Source organism: Oncorhynchus nerka, unplaced genomic scaffold (assembly GCF_034236695.1).
Source record: "Oncorhynchus nerka isolate Pitt River unplaced genomic scaffold, Oner_Uvic_2.0 unplaced_scaffold_1599, whole genome shotgun sequence".
In the NCBI taxonomy this organism is placed as follows: Eukaryota; Metazoa; Chordata; class Actinopteri; order Salmoniformes; family Salmonidae; genus Oncorhynchus; species Oncorhynchus nerka.
Genome location: NW_027039719.1, coordinates 64,967 through 86,596, shown reverse-complemented (window position 1 = coordinate 86,596; position 21,630 = coordinate 64,967). Strand labels below are relative to the sequence as shown.

Below are 21,630 nucleotides of genomic sequence, written 5' to 3'. Positions count from 1 at the left end.
AATAGAGTCAACAGAACTGAGGTGGGGAGGACTAGAGTCAATAGAACTGAGGAGGGGAGGAATAGAGTCAACAGAACTGAGGAGGGGAGGACTAGAGTCAACAGAACTGAGGTGGGGAGGACTAGTCAACAGAACTGAGGTGGGGAGGACTAGAGTCAACAGAACTGAGGTGGGGAGGACTAGAGTCAACAGAACTGAGGTGGGGAGGACTAGAGTCAGCAGAACTGAGGTGGGGAGGACTAGAGTCAACAGAACTGAGGTGGGGAGGACTAGAGTCAACAGAACTGAGGAGGGGAGGACTAGAGTCAACAGAACTGAGGAGGGGAGGACTAGAGTCAACAGAACTGAGGTGGGGAGGACTAGAGTCAACAGAACTGAGGAGGGGAGGAATGGGGGTGGGAGGACTAGAGTCAACAGAACTGAGGTGGGGAGGACTAGAGTCAACAGAACTGAGGAGGGGAGGAATGGGGGTGGGAGGACTAGAGTCAACAGAACTGAGGTGGGGAGGACTAGAGTCAACAGAACTGAGGTGGGGAGGACTAGAGTCAACAGAACTGAGGAGGGGAGGAATGGGGGTGGGAGGACTAGAGTCAACATAACTGAGGTGGGAGGACGAGAGTCAACAGAACTGAGGTGGGGAGGACTAGAGTCAACAGAACTGAGGTGGGGAGGACTAGAGTCAACAGAACTGAGGAGGGGAGGAACGGGGGTGGGAGGACTAGAGTCAACAGAACTGAGGTGGGGAGGACTAGAGTCAACAGAACTGAGGTGGGGGAGGACTAGAGTCAACAGAACTGAGGAGGGGAGGACTAGAGTCAACAGAACTGAGGAGGGAGGAATGGGGGTGGGAGGACTAGAGTCAACAGAACTGAGGAGGGAGGAATGGGGGTGGGAGGACTAGAGTCAACAGAACTGAGGTGGGGAGGAATGGGGGTGGGAGGACTAGAGTCAACAGAACTGAGGAGGGGAGGAACGGGGGTGGGAGGACTAGAGTCAACAGAACTGAGGTGGGGAGGACTAGAGTCAACAGAACTGAGGTGGGGAGGACTAGAGTCAACAGAACTGAGGAGGGGAGGACTAGAGTCAACAGAACTGAGGAGGGGAGGAATGGGGGTGGGAGGACTAGAGTCAACAGAACTGAGGAGGGGAGGAATGGGGGTGGGAGGACTAGAGTCAACAGAACTGAGGTGGGGAGGAATGGGGGTGGGAGGACTAGAGTCAACAGAACTGAGGTGGGGAGGAATGGGGGTGGGAGGACTAGAGTCAACAGAACTGAGGTGGGGAGGACTAGAGTCAACATAACTGAGGAGGGGAGGAATGGGGGTGGGAGGACTAGAGTCAACAGAACTGAGGAGGGGAGGAATGGGGGTGGGAGGACTAGAGTCAACAGAACTGAGGTGGGGAGGACTAGAGTCAACAGAACTGAGGAGGGAGGAATGGGGGTGGGAGGACTAGAGTCAATAGAACTGAGGAGGGAGGAATGGGGGTGGGAGGACTAGAGTCAACAGAACTGAGGAGGGGAGGAATGGGGTGTGAGGACTAGAGTCAACAGAACTGAGGAGGGGAGGAATGGGGGTGGGAGGACTAGAGTCAACAGAACTGAGGTGGGGAGGAATGGGGGTGGGAGGACTAGAGTCAACAGAACTGAGGTGGGGAGGAATGGGGGTGGGAGGACTAGAGTCAACAGAACTGGGCCCCAGGAAGCAACAAAGAGAAAATACCATGCATAATTATTTACACATTCAGAACTAAGAGAGAACATTATTAACACAACTCTGAGCTGCTCCACTGTCTGTCCAACAAGAGACCACCTTCTGCACCGTCTGAGACGACGAGCAGAGCTCTGTCTGTCACCACCCACAGCATCACATGGAATGGACATGAGCTGAGTTCTGTTCTGTCCCGTCTGTCAGTGAGGCCGCTGGACGGTAAGTAGTATACAGGAGACCCCCCTTAGCGCAGTGGACATGAGCTGTGTCCTGTCTGTCCTGTCAATGGGCAGGCGGTAGGCTAGCTAGGTACAGCTAGGTAGGATGCCCTCCTCTGATGCTGCATGGTGCCACGGTGGCTCTCCTCTTATACGATGCGCGGTGCTGAGCGATCGTTGGTATTGGTCCTCTTCAGCTTGACCCCTCTCTGGATAACCAGCAGCATGTTTCCCCCCTGACCATCCATAACCTCCCCATCCTCCAGGGACCCCCCCTCACCCTGACACTGGACCCTAGGCTGGTGAGGGGCCAAGGGAGGGTTTGTGGTTGCTTGACCACTCCAGAACGCCAGGGGAAGTACACCCAGCTCCCCCTCCTCTCCCTGGGCTGGAGACTCAGGGCTCTGGGCCTCCTCTGGTTCCTCCGCCCCTACTCCTGGTCCTCCAGGAATCCCCAGCCCCCAGGGGAATCCTCCCCCAACTAGGCCAGGCACGGGGATCTTGACTGGGATGACGGGGTCCGGATGGGGATGGGGCCGGTGGTCCCGCGGCGAGCCGAGGGCTTGGTGGAGGGCGTGCGGCGGATGGTGGCGACCCCAGGGGTCATGATGACGGAGCCAGCCGTAGAAGGTAGGCCGGCGGTGGAGGCTGGTCTCTTGGACTGGAACATCCTACGGTAGGACTGGTTGATGTCACTGTTACGGGGGATGGTGGATGACTTGTCAAACTCCTGCTGGTCAACCTCCTGGTCCCCTCCCATGGAGAAATAGTCGTAGTCTGACACTGGAATAAACAGAGAGAGAGAGAGAGAGAAAGGCTTTATTATGGATCCCCATTAGTTCCTGTCAAGGCAGCAGCTACTCTTCCTGGGGTTTATTATGGATCCCCATTAGTTCGTGCAAGGCAGCAGCTACTCTTCCTGGGGTTTATTATGGATCCCCATTAGTTCGTGCCAAGGCAGCAGCTACTCTTCCTGGGGTTTGTTATGGATCCCCATTAGTTCCTGTCAAGACAGCAGCTACTCTTCCTAGGGTTTATTATGGATCCCCATTAGTTCCTGCCAAGGCAGCAGCTACTCTTCCTAGGGTTTATTATGGATCCCCATTAGTTCCTGCCAAGGCAGCAGCTACTCTTCCTGGGGTTTATTATGGATCCCCATTAGTTCCTGTCAAGACAGCAGCTACTCTTCCTAGGGTTTATTATGGATCCCCATTAGTTCCTGCCAAGGCAGCAGCTACTCTTCCTGGGGTTTATTATGGATCCCCATTAGTACCTGCCAGGACAGCAGCTACTCTTCCTGGGGTTTATTATGGATCCCCATTAGTTCCTGACAAGACAGCAGCTACTCTTCCTGAGGTTTATTATGGATCCCCATTAGTTCCTGTCAAGACAGCAGCTACTCATCCTGGGGTTTATTATGGATCCCCATTAGTTCCTGCCAAGGCAGCAGCTACTCTTCCTGGGGTTTATTATGGATCCACATTAGTTCCTGTCAAGACAGCAGCTACTCTTCCTGGGGTTTATTATGGATCCCCATTAGTTCCTGTCAAGACAGCAGCTACTCTTCCTGGGGTTTATTATGGATCCCCATTAGTTCCTGTCAAGACAGCAGCTACTCTTCCTGGGGTTTATTATGGATCCCCATTAGTTCCTGCCAAGGCAGCAGCTACTCTTCCTAGGGTTTATTATGGATCCCCATTAGTTCCTGCCAAGGCAGCAGCTACTCTTCCTGGGGTTTATTATGGATCCCCATTAGTTCCTGTCAAGACAGCAGCTACTCTTCCTAGGGTTTATTATGGATCCCCATTAGTACCTGCCAGGACAGCAGCTACTCTTCCTGGGGTTTATTATGGATCCCCATTAGTTCCTGACAAGACAGCAGCTACTCTTCCTGAGGTTTATTATGGATCCCCATTAGTTCCTGTCAAGACAGCAGCTACTCATCCTGGGGTTTATTATGGATCCCCATTAGTTCCTGACAAGACAGCAGCTACTATTCCTGAGGTTTATTATGGATCCCCATTAGTTCCTGTCAAGACAGCAGCTACTCATCCTGGGGTTTATTATGGATCCCCATTAGTTCCTGCCAAGGCAGCAGCTACTCTTCCTGGGGTTTATTATGGATCCACATTAGTTCCTGTCAAGACAGCAGCTACTCTTCCTGGGGTTTATTATGGATCCCCATTAGTTCCTGTCAAGACAGCAGCTACTCTTCCTGGGGTTTATTATGGATCCCCATTAGTTCCTGTCAAGACAGCAGCTACTCTTCCTGGGGTTCATTATGGATCCCCATTAGTTCCTGCCAGGGCAGCAGCTACTCTTCCTGGGGTTTATTATGGCTCCCCATTAGTTCCTGTCAAGACAGCAGCTACTCTTCCTGGGATCCAAACTAATTAAGGCAAAAACAAAAGGTCTACCTTAAAAATATTGAATAAGATGTTTCTTTCTTTAAAAATGTCATTTTATGGACCTCCAGAGTGGTACAGTATTACTAGTAGACTCCTGGTTACTATGGTCTCCAGAGTGGTACAGTATTACTACTAGACTCCTGGTTACTATGGTCTCCAGAGTGGTACAGTATTACTAGTAGACTCCTGGTTACTATGGTCTCCAGAGTGGTACAGTATTACTACTAGACTCCTGGTTACTATGGTCTCCAGAGTGGTACAGTATTACTACTAGACTCCTGGTTACTATGGTCTCCAGAGTGGTACAGTATTACTAGTAGACTCCTGGTTACTATGGTCTCCAGAGTGGTACAGTATTACTACTAGACTCCTGGTTACTATGGTCTCCAGAGTGGTACAGTATTACTACTAGACTCCTGGTTACTATGGTCTCCAGAGTGGTACAGTATTACTACTAGACTCCTGGTTACTATGGTCTCCAGAGTGGTACAGTATTACTACTACTCCTGGTTACTATGGTCTCCAGAGTGGTACAGTATTACTACTAGACTCCTGGTTACTATGGTCTCCAGAGTGGTACAGTATTACTACTAGACCCCGGGTTACTATGGTCTCCAGAGTGGTAGAGTATTACTAGTAGACTCCTGGTTACTATGGTCTCCAGAGTGGTACAGTATTACTACTAGACTCCTGGTTACTATGGTCTCCAGAGTGGTACAGTATTACTACTAGACTCCTGGTTACTATGGTCTCCAGAGTGGTACAGTATTACTTCTAGACTCCTGGTTACTATGGTCTCCAGAGTGGTACAGTATTACTACTAGACTCCTGGTTACTAGGGCTGTTTTTCATGGTTCGGGTTAGGCCCCTTAGTTCCAGTGAAGGGAAATCTTAACGCTACAGCATACAATGACATTCTAGACGATTCAGTGCTTCCAACTTTGTGGCAACAGTTTGGGGAAGGCCCTTTCCTGTTTCAGCATGACAATGCCCGCGTGCACAAAGCGAGGTCCATACAGAAATGGCTTGTCGAGATCGGTGTGGAAGAACTTGACTGGTCTGCACAGAGCCCTGACCTCAACCCCATCGATCACCTTTGGGATGAATTGGAACGCAGACTGCGAGCCAGGAGGCCTAACCGCCCAACTTCACTAATGCTCTTGTGGCTGAATGGAAGCAAGTCCCCACAGCAATGTTCCAACTTCTAGTGGAAAGCCTTCCCAGAAGAGTGGAGGCTGTTATAGCAGCAATGTTCCAACATCTAGTGGAAAGCCTTCCCAGAAGAGTGGAGGCTGTTATAGCAGCAATGTTCCAACATCTAGTGGAAAGCCTTCCCAGGAGAGTGGAGGCTGTTATAGCAGCAATGTTCCAACATCTAGTGGAAAGCCTTCCCAGGAGAGTGGAGGCTGTTATAGCAGCAATGTTCCAACATCTAGTGGAAAGCCTTCCCAGGAGAGAGGAGGCTGTTATAGCAGCAATGTTCCAACATCTAGTGGAAAGCCTTCCCAGGAGAGTGGAGGCTGTTATAGCAGCAATGTTCCAACATCTAGTAGGAAAGCCTTCCCAGGAGAGTGGAGGCTGTTATAGCAGCAATGTTCCAATATCTAGTGGAAAGCCTTCCCAGAAGAGTGGAGGCTGTTATAGCAGCAATGTTCCTACATCTAGTGGAAAGCCTTCCCAGGAGAGTGGAGGCTGTTATAGCAGCAATGTTCCAACATCTAGTCCAATGTTCCTACATCTAGGGAAAGAGTGGAGGCTGTTATAGCAGCAATGTTCCAACATCTAGTAGGAAAGCCTTCCCAGGAGAGTGGAGGCTGTTATAGCAGCAAAGGGGGGGATGAACTCCATATTAATGCCCATGATTTTGGAATGAGATTGTTCAAACGAGCAGATGTCCACATACCTTTGGGCATTTAGTGCACCTATATCCTATTTTTACCAGACACGTACCTGGTATAGAGACAACATCAATTAGAATGCTTGACATATTTACTGTCACGAGTCCGACCGAGGGTGGCTCCCCTTCCCGGTCGGGTGGCGCTCGGCGGTCGTCGTCACCGGCCTATTAGCTGCCACTGATTGTCTTTCCTCCCCCTCCTTGTATGTTTATTGGTAGCACCTGTTTGTGAATCATTAGTTGGGCTTCTTTAGACAGCCGGTCCGCCTGTTTCTTTGTGCGGGATTAATTATTGTGACCTTCGGTTCTGTAGTAGAGGAACGTGTTTGTTCCTGGTCGTGTATTTCTGCTGTACTGTTTTCGTCCCCCGTGTTTGGGGCATTTGGTTGTGTCTGTGTGTGTGTGTGTGCTCGTGTGTGTGTGTGTGTGTGTTCGTGTGTGTGTGTGTGTGTGTGTGTGTGTGTGTGTGTGTCTGTGTCTGTGCACCAGTGGTGCGTTTGTGCATTAAAGAGCACAGCATTGCACTCTCTGTTTCCTGCGTCTGACTCCACACCCACGACACCCAGAGCGTTACATTTACACAGAAGGATATGGTGCTACAAGTCATGCACGCCTTTGCATATTTTCTCAGTGTGTTTGTGTGTGTGTGTGTGTTAACCTTGTGAAGGTATGGTGTCCTCTGAACAGCACGGGGTGGTACTCTGGGTACTGTAGCCACTAGAACAGTGTAGAGAGTCCCTACTGGAACGCTGTGTGTGTGAGTCCAGCTGTAGACCTCTGGAAAGGGCCAGAGCCAGCTCCTCATGGGCCTCCATCTCACACACCTGGAGACAGACACACACACACAGACACAGACACACAGACAGACAGACAGACAGACAGACAGACAGACAGACAGACAGACAGACAGACAGACAGACAGACAGACAGACAGACAGACAGACAGACAGACAGACAGACAGACAGACAGACAGACACACACACACGTTGGGTTAGAAAACTTAATCCTTCTTTGTATAAACTGGTTGGTTTGAACCCTGAATGCTGATGAAGATAAATCCTCGGGCCTTATTGATATAAACTGGATGGTTTGAGCCCTGAATGCTGACTGGCTGACAGCCGTGGTATATTAGACTGTATACCAAACTGGGGTTTGAACCCTGAATGCATTTGTTTTTCCTGCTCTAATTACGTTGGTAACCAGTTTATAATAGCAATAAGGTAACTCTGGGGTTTGTGGTATATGGCCAATATACCACGGGCTAAGGGTTGTGTCCAGGCACTCTGCGTTGCGTCGTGCTTAAGAACAGAGCTTACCTGTGGTATAGTGGCCATATACCACAAACCCCGAGTAAACTGCCTTCTACTCTGTCCCAGGTATCTCTAGTTCCAGTGCTTTTCTACAGACAATGGAATTCTCCGGTTGGAACATTATTGAACATTTCTGATAAAAACATCCTAAAGATTGATTAGTTTGACAAATTTCTTCGACCTTTAATATAACTTTTTGAACTTTTCGTCCGTCTGGACCAGAACGCGCTTTTGGATTTGTTAACCAAACGCCCTAACAAAAGAAGCTATTTGGACATAAATGGACATAAATGATGGACATTATCGAACAAAACAAGCATTTATTGTGGAACTGCGATTCCTGGGAGTGCATTCTGATGAAGATCATCAAAGGTAAGTGAATATTTATAATGCTATTTATGACTAACGTTGACTACCCAACATGGCAGATATTTCTCTGGCTGGTTTGGGCTCTGAGCGCCGTTCTCAGATTGTGCTTTTTCCGTAAAGTTTTTGAAATCTGACACAGCGGTTGCATTAGGAGAAGTGTAATCCAAAGTTCCATGCATAACACTAGAATTTTAATCAACATTTATAATGAGTATTTCTGTGAATTCATGTGGCTCTCTGCAATATCACTGCATGTTTTGGAACTACTGAACATAACACGCCAATGTAAAATACGATTTTTACCGAACAAAACATACATGTATAGTGTAACATGAAGTCCTAGGAGTGTCATCTGATGAAGACCATCAAAGGTTAGTGATTCATTTTATCTATATTTGTGCTTTTTGTGACTCCTCTCTTTGGCTGGAAAAATGGCTGGGTTTTTCTGTGAGTTGGTGGTGACCTAACATGATCGTTTGTGGAGCTTTCGCTGTATAGCATTTTTGAAATCAGACACAGTGGCTGGATTAACGAGAATTCTATCTTTAAAATGGTGCCTAATACTTGTATGTTTGAGAAATGTGATTTATGAGATTTCTGATGATTTGTATTTGGCGCCCTGCAATTTCATTGGCTGTTGGCGAGGGGTTCCGCTAGCGGAAGTCCCAGTCCTAGACAGGTTAAAGCATGTGTCCAGCTGACCTTGGGTGGTGGAGGTAATGGTTGACCTCTGCTCCCTGGTGCTGGGATGACTCCAGCAGGCAGTGGTAGACTCCTGCCCCCAGGTGCTGGGATGACACCAGCAGGCAGTGGTAGACTCCTGCCCCCAGGTGCTGGGATGACTCCAGCAGGCAGTGGTAGACTCCTGCCCCCATGTGCTGGGATGACACCAGCAGGCAGTGGTAGTGGGGCATAGCTGGTGTCTGCTGGTACAGGATCCTTGTCCTTCCTCCTTCTAAGGGTGTTCACCATGGGCTGGTCATAGGGTCCTGGTTTAGCCCAGTCCTACAGGATACAGAAACATAGCTGAGTTCACCTCCTTTACCCAGTCCTACAGGATACAGATCTTTAGCTGAGTTCACCTCCTCTACCCAGTCCTACAGGATACAGAAATATAGCTGAGTTCACCTCCTCTACCCAGTCCTACAGGATACAGATACATAGCTGAGTTCACCTCCTCTACCCAGTCCTACAGGATACAGATACAAAGCTGAGTTCACCTCCTCTACCCAGTCCTACAGGATACAGATACATAGCTGAGTTCACCTCCTCTACCCAGTCCTACAGGATACAGATACATAGCTGAGTTCACCTCCTCTACCCAGTCCTACAGGATACAGATACATAGCGGAGTTCACCTCCTCTACCCAATCCTACAGGACACAGAAACATAGCGGAGTTCACCTCCTCTACCCAGTCCTAAGCTGAGTTCACCTCCTCTACCCAGTCCTACAGGATACAGATACATAGCTGAGTTCACCTCCTCTACCCAGTCCTACAGGATACAGAAATATAGCTGAGTTCACCTCCTCTACCCAGTCCTACAGGATACAGATACATAGCTGAGTTCACCTCCTCTACCCAGTCCTACAGGATACAGATACAAAGCTGAGTTCACCTCCTCTACCCAGTCCTACAGGATACAGATACATAGCTGAGTTCACCTCCTCTACCCAGTCCTACAGGATACAGATACATAGCTGAGTTCACCTCCTCTACCCAGTCCTACAGGATACAGATACATAGCGGAGTTCACCTCCTCTACCCAGTCCTACAGGATACAGAAACATAGCGGAGTTCACCTCCTCTACCCAGTCCTACAGGATACAGATACATAGCTGAGTTCACCTCCTCTACCCAGTCCTACAGGATACAGATACATAGCGGAGTTCACCTCCTCTACCCAGTCCTACAGGATACAGAAACATAGCGGAGTTCACCTCCTCTACCCAGTCTACAGGATACTAAGCTGAGTTCACCTCCTCTACCCAGTCCTACAGGATACAGATACATAGCTGAGTTCACCTCCTCTACCCAGTCCTACAGGATACAGATACATAGCTGAGTTCACCTCCTCTACCCAGTCCTACAGGATACAGATACATAGCGGAGTTCACCTCCTCTACCCAGTCCTACAGGATACAGAAACATAGCGGAGTTCACCTCCTCTACCCAGTCCTAAGCTGAGTTCACCTCCTCTACCCAGTCCTACAGGATACAGATACATAGCTGAGTTCACCTCCTCTACCCAGTCCTACAGGATACAGATACATAGCTGTGGGGATTCTGAACTATTATCACCATCTTCAAATACATCTTCTGCAGGAACACATCTGAAATCTACCAATGAAACGTGTAGAAGACGATGTGGTACATCGTTCTACAGTCATGTTTCAATCTGACTGTAACATAATCATAATGTCATAGTAATGCAGAGGGTCCTACGTAATGACAGGATGTTGATGTTTCAGGAACACAAGGAGACAGGATGAGGAGGAGGACTGAACCAACAAACAAACCTTCCAGCTGGGGACTTTAGAGGTGGGGACCATGTTAGGCCCCAGGCTGCAGTAATGAGGGTAGTCAGGTAGCAGGGCCGAGCCCGGCCTGGACCACGACTGGGACGGACAGGAGGAGGAGGAGGAAGAGGTGATGGAGGTGGAATGGGAGGAGGGAGGGAAGAGGGGGTAGGAACCCACCAGGCCTGAGCCCCCTCCCATCAGGTAGGACCCCCCCAGGCCTGAGCCCCCTCCCATCAGGTATGAAGAGTCTGAATGATGGTGATCCCCGTAGTGGTCATACCCGTTAGACAACTGAGCATGAGCAGGGGAACGGAATGACACAAACAAACAAACAAACAAACAAACATAAAAACACAAAATTGGAGAAAGTTGTCAAATTATAAAAACCAACACAATAGGGTCAGGATAATAAACCAACACAATAGGGTCAGGATAATAAACCAACACAATAGGGTCAGGATAATAAACCAACACTGTAGGGTCAGGATAATAAACCAACACAATAGGGTCAGGATAATAAACCAACACAGTAGGGTCAGGATAATAAACCAACACAGTAGGGTCAGGATAATAAACCAACACAATAGGGTCAGGATAATAAACCAACACAATAGGGTCAGGATAATAAACCAACACAATAGGGTCAGGATAATAAACCAACACAATAGGGTCAGGATAATAAACCAACACAATAGGGTCAGGATAATAAACCAACACAATAGGGTCAGGATAATAAAACAACACAATAGGGTCAGGATAATAAACCAACACAATAGGGTCAGGATAATAAACCAACACAATAGGGTCAGGATAATAAACCAACACAATAGGGTCAGGATAATAAACCAACACAATAGGGTCAGGATAATAAACCAACAATAGGGTCAGGATAATAAACCAACACAATAGGGTCAGGATAATAAACCAACACAGTAGGGTCAGGATAATAAACCAACACAATAGGGTCAGGATAATAAACCAACACAATAGGGTCAGGATAATAAACCAACACAATAGGGTCAGGATAATAAACCGACACAATAGGGTCAGGATAATAAACCAACACAATAGGGTCAGGATAATAAACCAACACAATAGGGTCAGGATAATAAACCAACACAATAGGGTCAGGATAATAAACCGACACAATAGGGTCAGGATAATAAACCAACACAATAGGGTCAGGATAATAAACCAACACAATAGGGTCAGGATAATAAACCAACACAATAGGGTCAGGATAATAAACCAACACAATAGGGTCAGGATAATAAACCAACACAATAGGGTCAGGATAATAAACCAACACAATAGGGTCAGGATAATAAACCAACACAATAGGGTCAGGATAATAAACCGACACAATAGGGTCAGGATAATAAAACGACACAATAGGGTCAGGATAATAAACCAACACAATAGGGTCAGGATAATAAAACAACACAATAGGGTCAGGATAATAAACCAACACAATAGGGTCAGGATAATAAACCAACACAATTGGGTCAGGATAATAAACCGACACAATAGGGTCAGGATAATAAACCTACACAATAGGCTCAGGATAATAAACCAACACAATTGGGTCAGGATAATAAACCGACACAATAGGGTCAGGATAATAAACCTACACAATAGGCTCAGGATAATAAACCAACACAATAGGATAATAAACCGACACAATAGGGTCAGGATAATAAACCAACACAATAGGCTCAGGATAATAAACCAACACAATAGGGTCAGGATAATAAACCAACACAGTAGGGTCAGGATAATAAACCAACACAATAGGGTCAGGATAATAAACCAACACAATTGGGTCAGGATAATAAACCGACACAATAGGGTCAGGATAATAAACCTACACAATAGGCTCAGGATAATAAACCAACACAATAGGGTCAGGATAATAAACCAACACAATAGGGTCAGGATAATAAACCAACACAATAGGGTCAGGATAATAAAACAACACAATAGGGTCAGGATAATAAAACAACACAATAGGGTCAGGATAATAAAACGACATAATAGGGTCAGGATAATAAACCGGCACAATAGGGTCAGGATAATAAACCAAAACAATAGGGTCAGGATAATAAACCAACACAATAGGGTCAGGATAATAAACCAACACAATAGGGTCAGGATAATAAACCAACACAATAGGGTCAGGATAATAAAACAACACAATAGGGTCAGGATAATAAAACAACACAATAGGGTCAGGATAATAAACCAACACAATAGGGTCAGGATAATAAACCGACACAATAGGGTCAGGATAATAAACCGACACAATAGGGTCAGGATAATAAAACGACACAATAGGGTCAGGATAATAAACCGACACAATAGGGTCAGGATAATAAAACAACACAATAGGGTCAGGATAATAAACCAAAACAATAGGGTCAGGATAATAAACCAACACAATAGGGTCAGGATAATAAACCGACACAATAGGGTCAGGATAATAAACCAACACAATAGGGTCAGGATAATAGGGCCAGGATAATAAACCAACACAATAGGGTCAGGATAATAAACCAAAACAATAGGGGCAGGATAATAAACCAACACAATAGGGTCAGGATAATAAACCTACACAATAGGGCCAGGATAATAAACCAACACAATAGGGCCGGGATAATAAACCAACACAATAGGGTCAGGATAATAAACCTACACAATAGGCTCGGGATAATAGGGTCAGGATAATAAACCAACACAATAGGGTCAGGATAATAAACCTACACAATAGGCTCAGGATAATAGGGTCAGGATAATAAACCAACCCAATAGGGCCAGGATAATAAACCAACACAATAGGGCCAGGATAATAAACCAACACAATAGGGTCAGGATAATAAACCTACACAATAGGCTCAGGATAATAAACCGACACAATAGGGTCAGGATAATAAACCAACACAATAGGCTCAGGATAATAGGGTCAGGATAATAAACCAACACAATAGGGTCAGGATAATAAACAGACACAATAGGGTCAGGATAATAAACCAACACAATAGGGTCAGGATAATAAACCGACACAATAGGGTCAGGATAATAGGGTCAGGATAATAAACCGACACAATAGGGTCAGGATAATAGTGTCAGGATAATAAACCGACACAATAGGGTCAGGATAATAAACCGACACAATAGGGTCGGGATAATAAACCGACACAATAGGGTCGGGATAATAAACCAACACAATAGGGTCAGGATAATAAACCAACACAATAGGGTCAGGATAATAAAACAACACAATAGGGTCAGGATAATAAACCGACACAATAGGGTCAGGATAATAAACCAACACAATAGGGTCAGGATAATAAAACAACACAATAGGGTCAGGATAATAAACCGACACAATAGGGTCAGGATAATAAACCAACACAATAGGGTCAGGATAATAAACCAACACAATAGGGTCAGGATAATAGGGTCAGGATAATAAACCAACACAATAGGGTCAGGATAATAAACCAACACAATAGGGTCAGGATAATAAAACAACACAATAGGGTCAGGATAATAAAACAACACAATCAGAAACACAAGATAAAAGTTGGTGAATGAAATACAAATAACTCCACATTTCGGAAGAACAAATAAACAAAAGGAGTAAACTAAGAAAATGAATCCTGCCTGATTGACAAACCGGACCGCGGTTCTGAATTCTGAAATGTATGTGAACGACCACGATGACCCATGAGACTGGATACGTAACAGAGGCGATCAGAGACAGGTGAAAGGAAGCTGTGGGTGGAACACCTGGATGGGGTAGAGGGGTGTGGAGAAGGTGAACACGATAGTTCCTGTGAGGAGAATCTAGAATAAGGGCTACAGCAAGGAGACGAGGGGTAGGGTATCTATCATGAGAGGGGACGAGGGGTAGGGTATCTATCATGAGAGGGGACGAGGGGTAGGGTATCTATCATGAGAGGGGACGAGGGGTAGGGTATCTATCATGAGAGGGGACGAGGGGTAGGGTATCTATCATGAGAGGAGACGAGGGGTAGGGTATCTATCATGAAAGGAGACGAGGGGTAGGGTATCTATCATGAGAGGGGACGAGGGGTAGGGTATCTATCATGAGAGGGGACGAGGGGTAGGGTATCTATCATGAGAGGGGACGAGGGGTAGGGTATCTATCATGAGAGGGCAGGGGGGGGTGCTTCCTCTCAAAGGAGGGATGGAGGGAGTATTTCACCTTGTCAACTGCAGCCAGAGGCCCTCCTGAGGTGGGAGAGCTGCACTCACTGACTGACTGGCAGGTGTCAGAGGCCTCAGACGAGCCAGAGCTGGAGCAAGGCTGGAGGAACGGCAGGTTGGGTGGAGGCAGACAGACACGACAGAGGACGAGCACAAGGCAAGAGCAGAGAGTTTTGGTGTTAAAAAAAAGAGAGGAGTTTGAGTTCAGGGTAGGGTTAAAAGATGACCAGATATGAACATACACGCAGTCACAGACAGTCACACACAGTCACAGACCGTCACAGACCGTCACACACAGTCACAGACAGTCACACACAGTCACACACCGTCACAGACAGTCACACACAGTCACAGACAGTCATACACAGTCACAGACAGTCACACACAGTCACAGACAGTCACACACAGTCACAGACAGTCATACACAGTCACAGACAGTCACAGACAGTCACAGTCCGCCACACACAGTCACAGACAGTCACACACAGTCACAGACAGTCACAGACAGTCACAGACAGTCACACACCGTCACACACCGTCACAGACAGTCACAGTCCGCCACACACCGTCACAGACAGTCACACACAGTCACACACCGTCACAGACAGTCACACAGGAATAGAACACATAAAGGAGAGGAAGGAGTGTATTGTAGCCAGCACATAAAGACAGAACAGCAGGGAAGACGTTAGAAGGCATCAATCAGTCAGTGAGCTGCATCAGCACGTTTAAAAACAACAGTTCCCTGCCAGCAGGGAGGTTAGCACCGAGATTCAGGGGGGAATTAGCTGAAGTGAAACCAAGCAGAGAGGTGAGTCAGAGGATAGAATCATTTAGCATTAACTGTCCTTGTGGACAGAAGAGGGAGAAGCAGATAGACAGTCTGGTACTAAGCATCATGGTTAAAGAGTTTAAAGCCAGACACAGAAAGCCCAGGAGTAGTATTCTCCTGCTGGTTTTCTATGGAGTAGTATTCTCCTGGTGGTTTTCTATGGAGTAGTATTCTCCTGGTGGTTTTCTATGGAGTAGTATTCTCCTGGTGGTTTTCTATGGAGTAGTATTCTCCTGGTGGTTTTCTATGGAGTAGTATTATCCTGGTGGTTTTCTATGGAGTAGTATTCTCCTGGTGGTTTTCTATGGAGTAGTATTCTCCTGGTGGTTTTCTATGGAGTAGTATTCTCCTGCTGGTTTTCTATGGAGTAGTATTCTCCTGGTGGTTTTCTATGGAGTAGTATTCTCCTGCTGGTTTTCTATGGAGTAGTATTCTCCTGCTGGTTTTCTATGGAGTAGTATTCTCCTGGTGGTTTTCTATGGAGTAGTATTCTCCTGGTGGTTTAGCGGTGCGGCAGCATTAGTGGTCGTCACTCTAAGACCTTATTCAGAACTCTACTCTAGACTGACAGTGACCTAACAGAGGAAGGAACTCTACTCTAGACTGACAGTGACCTAACATAGGAAGGAACTCTACTCTAGACTGACAGTGACCTAACAGAGGAAGGAACTCTACTCTAGACTGACAGTGACCTAACAGAGGAAGTGGGAACTCTACTCTAGACTGACAGTGACCTAACAGAGGAAGGAACTCTACTCTAGACTGACAGTGACCTAACAGAGGAAGGAACTCTACTCTAGACTGACAGTGACCTAACAGAGGAAGGAACTCTACTCTAGACTGACAGTGACCTAACAGAGGAAGGAGGAACTCTACTCTAGACTGACAGTGACCTAACAGAGGAAGTGGGAACTCTACTCTAGACTGACAGTGACCTAACAGAGGAAGGAGGAACTCTACTCTAGACTGACAGTGACCTAACAGAGGAAGTGGGATCTCCACTATAGACTGACAGTGACCTAACAGAGGAAGGAGGAACTCTACTCTAGACTGACAGTGACCTAACAGAGGAAGGAGGAACTCTACTCTAGACTGACAGTGACCTAAGAGAGGAAGGAGGAACTCTACTCTAGACTGACAGTGACCTAACAGAGGAAGGAACTCTACTCTAGACTGACAGTGACCTAACAGAGGAAGGAACTCTACTCTAGACTGACAGTGACCTAACAGAAGAGGAAGGAACTCTACTCTAGACTGACAGTGACCTAACAGAGGAAGGAATTCTACTATAGACTGACAGTGACCTAACAGAGGAAGTGGGAACTCTACTATAGACTGACAGTGACCTAACAGAGGAAGGAATTCTACTCTAGACTGACAGTGACCTAACAGAGGAAGGAATTCTACTATAGACTGACAGTGACCTAACAGAGGAAGGAGAAACTCTACTATAGACTGACAGTGACCTAACAGAGGAAGGAACTCTACTCTAGACTGACAGTGACCTAACAGAGGAAGGAACTCTACTCTAGACTGACAGTGACCTAACAGAGGAAGTGGGAACTCTACTCTAGACTGACAGTGACCTAACAGAGGAAGGAACTCTACTATAGACTGACAGTGACCTAACAGAGGAAGGAGGAACTCTACTCTAGACTGACAGTGACCTAACAGAGGAAGGAACTCTACTCTAGACTGACAGTGACCTAACAGAGGAAGAAACTCTATTCTGGACTGACAGTGACCTAACAGAGGAAGGAACTCTACTCTAGACTGACAGTGACCTAACAGAGGAAGGAGGAACTCTACTCCAGACTGACAGTGACCTAACAGAGGAAGGAACTCTACTCTAGACTGACAGTGACCTAACAGAGGAAGGAACTCTACTCTAGACCGACAGTGACTCTACTCTAGACTGACAGTGACCTAACAGAGGAAGTGGGGACTCTACTATAGACGGACAGTGACCTAACAGAGGAAGGAGGAACTCTACTCTAGACTGACAGTGACCTAACAGAGGAAGTGGGGACTCTACTATAGACTGACAGTGACCTAACAGAGGAAGGAGGAACTCTACTCTAGACTGACAGTGACCTAACAGAGGAAGGAACTCTACTCTAGACTGACAGTGACCTAACAGAGGAAGTGGGGACTCTACTCTAGACTGACAGTGACCTAACAGAGGAAGGAGGAACTCTACTATAGACTGACAGTGACCTAATAGAGGAAGGAACTCTACTCTAGACTGACAGTGACCTAACAGAGGAAGGAACTCTACTCTAGACTGACAGTGACCTAACAGAGAAAGGAGGAACTCTACTCTAGACTGACAATGACCTAACAGAGGAAGGAACTCTACTCTAGACTGACAGTGACCTAACAGAGGAAGGAACTCTACTATAGACTGACAGTGACCTAACAGAGGAAGTGGGGACTCTACTCTAGACTGACCTAACAGAGGAAGGAACTCTACTCTAGACTGACAGTGACCTAACAGAGGAAGGAACTCTACTCTAGACTGACAGTGACCTAACAGAGGAAGGAACTCTACTCTAGACTGACAGTGACCTAACAGAGGAAGGAACTCTACTCTAGACTGACAGTGACCTAACAGAGGAAGGAGGACATCTACTATAGACTGACAGTGACCTAACAGAGGAAGGAACTCTACTCTAGACTGACAGTGACCTAACAGAGGAAGGAACTCTACTCTAGACTGACAGTGACCTAACAGAGGAAGGAACTCTACTCTAGACTGACAGTGACCTAACAGAGGAAGGAACTCTACTCTAGACTGACAGTGACCTAACAGAGGAAGTGGGGACTCTACTCTAGACTGACAGTGACCTAACAGAGGAAGGAACTCTACTCTAGACTGACAGTGACCTAACAGAGGAAGGAACTCTACTCTAGACTGACAGTGACCTAACAGAGGAAGGAACTCTACTCTAGACTGACAGTGACCTAACAGAGGAAGGAACTCTACTCTAGACTGACAGTGACCTAACAGAGGAAGGAACTCTACTCTAGACTGACAGTGACCTAACAGAGGAAGGAGGACATCTACTATAGACTGACAGTGACCTAACAGAGGAAGGAACTCTACTCTAGACTGACAGTGACCTAACAGAGGAAGGAACTCTACTCTAGACTGACAGTGACCTAACAGAGGAAGGAACTCTACTCTAGACTGACAGTGACCTAACAGAGGAAGTGGGAACTCTACTATAGACTGACAGTGACCTAACAGAGGAAGGAATTCTACTCTAGACTGACAGTGACCTAACAGAGGAAGGAATTCTACTATAGACTGACAGTGACCTAACAGAGGAAGGAGAAACTCTACTATAGACTGACAGTGACCTAACAGAGGAAGGAACTCTACTCTAGACTGACAGTGACCTAACAGAGGAAGGAACTCTACTCTAGACTGACAGTGACCTAACAGAGGAAGTGGGAACTCTACTCTAGACTGACAGTGACCTAACAGAGGAAGGAACTCTACTATAGACTGACAGTGACCTAACAGAGGAAGGAGGAACTCTACTCTAGACTGACAGTGACCTAACAGAGGAAGGAACTCTACTCTAGACTGACAGTGACCTAACAGAGGAAGGAACTCTACTCTAGACTGACAGTGACCTAACAGAGGAAGAAACTCTATTCTGGACTGACAGTGACCTAACAGAGGAAGGAACTCTACTCTAGACTGACAGTGACCTAACAGAGGAAGGAGGAACTCTACTCCAGACTGACAGTGACCTAACAGAGGAAGGAACTCTACTCTAGACTGACAGTGACCTAACAGAGGAAGGAACTCTACTCTAGACTGACAGTGACCTAACAGAGGAAGTGGGGACTCTACTATAGACGGACAGTGACCTAACAGAGGAAGGAGGAACTCTACTCTAGACTGACAGTGACCTAACAGAGGAAGTGGGGACTCTACTATAGACTGACAGTGACCTAACAGAGGAAGGAGGAACTCTACTCTAGACTGACAGTGACCTAACAGAGGAAGGAACTCTACTCTAGACTGACAGTGACCTAACAGAGGAAGTGGGGACTCTACTCTAGACTGACAGTGACCTAACAGAGGAAGGAGGAACTCTACTATAGACTGACAGTGACCTAACAGAGGAAGGAACTCTACTCTAGACTGACAGTGACCTAACAGAGGAAGGAACTCTACTCTAGACTGACAGTGACCTAACAGAGAAAGGAGGAACTCTACTCTAGACTGACAATGACCTAACAGAGGAAGGAACTCTACTCTAGACTGACAGTGACCTAACAGAGGAAGGAACTCTACTATAGACTGACAGTGACCTAACAGAGGAAGTGGGGACTCTACTCTAGACTGACCTAACAGAGGAAGGAACTCTACTCTAGACTGACAGTGACCTAACAGAGGAAGGAACTCTACTCTAGACTGACAGTGACCTAACAGAGTAAGGAACTCTACTCTAGACTGACAGTGACCTAACAGAGGAAGGAGGACATCTACTATAGACTGACAGTGACCTAACAGAGGAAGGAACTCTACTCTAGACTGACAGTGACCTAACAGAGGAAGGAACTCTACTCTAGACTGACAGTGACCTAACAGAGGAAGGAACTCTACTCTAGACTGACAGTGACCTAACAGAGGAAGGAACTCTACTCTAGACTGACAGTGACCTAACAGAGGAAGGAACTCTACTCTAGACTGACAGTGACCTAACAGAGGAAGTGGGGACTCTACTATAGACTGACAGTGACCTAACAGAGGAAGGAGGAACTCTACTCTAGACTGACAGTGACCTAACAGAGGAAGTGGGGACTCTACTATAGACTGACAGTGACCTAACAGAGGAAGGAGGAACTCTACTCTAGACTGACAGTGACCTAACAGAGGAAGGAACTCTACTCTAGACTGACAGTGACCTAACAGAGGAAGTGGGGACTCTACTCTAGACTGACAGTGACCTAACAGAGGAAGGAGGAACTCTACTATAGACTGACAGTGACCTAACAGAGGAAGGAACTCTACTCTAGACTGACAGTGACCTAACAGAGGAAGGAACTCTACTCTAGACTGACAGTGACCTAACAGAGAAAGGAGGAACTCTACTCTAGACTGACAATGACCTAACAGAGGAAGGAACTCTACTCTAGACTGACAGTGACCTAACAGAGGAAGGAACTCTACTATAGACTGACAGTGACCTAACAGAGGAAGTGGGGACTCTACTCTAGACTGACCTAACAGAGGAAGGAACTCTACTCTAGACTGACAGTGACCTAACAGAGGAAGGAACTCTACTCTAGACTGACAGTGACCTAACAGAGTAAGGAACTCTACTCTAGACTGACAGTGACCTAACAGAGGAAGGAGGACATCTACTATAGACTGACAGTGACCTAACAGAGGAAGGAACTCTACTCTAGACTGACAGTGACCTAACAGAGGAAGGAACTCTACTCTAGACTGACAGTGACCTAACAGAGGAAGGAACTCTACTCTAGACTGACAGTGACCTAACAGAGGAAGGAACTCTACTCTAGACTGACAGTGACCTAACAGAGGAAGGAGGACATCTACTATAGACTGACAGTGACCTAACAGAGGAAGGAACTCTACTCTAGACTGACAGTGACCTAACAGAGGAAGGAACTCTACTCTAGACTGACAGTGACCTAACAGAGGAAGGAACTCTACTCTAGACTGACAGTGACCTAACAGAGGAAGGAACTCTACTCTAGACTGACAGTGACCTAACAGAGGAAGTGGGGACTCTACTCTAGACTGACAGTGACCTAACAGAGGAAGGAACTCTACTCTAGACTGACAGTGACCTAACAGAGGAAGGAACTCTACTCTAGACTGACAGTGACCTAACAGAGGAAGGAACTCTACTCTAGACTGACAGTGACCTAACAGAGGAAGGAACTCTACTCTAGACTGACAGTGACCTAACAGAGGAAGGAACTCTACTCTAGACTGACAGTGACCTAACAGAGGAAGGAGGACATCTACTATAGACTGACAGTGACCTAACAGAGGAAGGAACTCTACTCTGACTGACAGTGACCCTAACAGAGGAAGGAACTCTACTCTAGACTGACAGTGACCTAACAGAGGAAGGAACTCT

General features: G+C 46.7%; 1 pseudogene; it reads right to left on the bottom strand.

Annotated features, from left to right (window-relative positions):
* Positions 1–1,520: 1,520 nt before the first annotated feature.
* LOC135568443 (protein MTSS 1-like) overlaps positions 1,521–21,630 on the bottom strand; it is a 67,772-nt pseudogene continuing 47,662 nt past the window's right edge.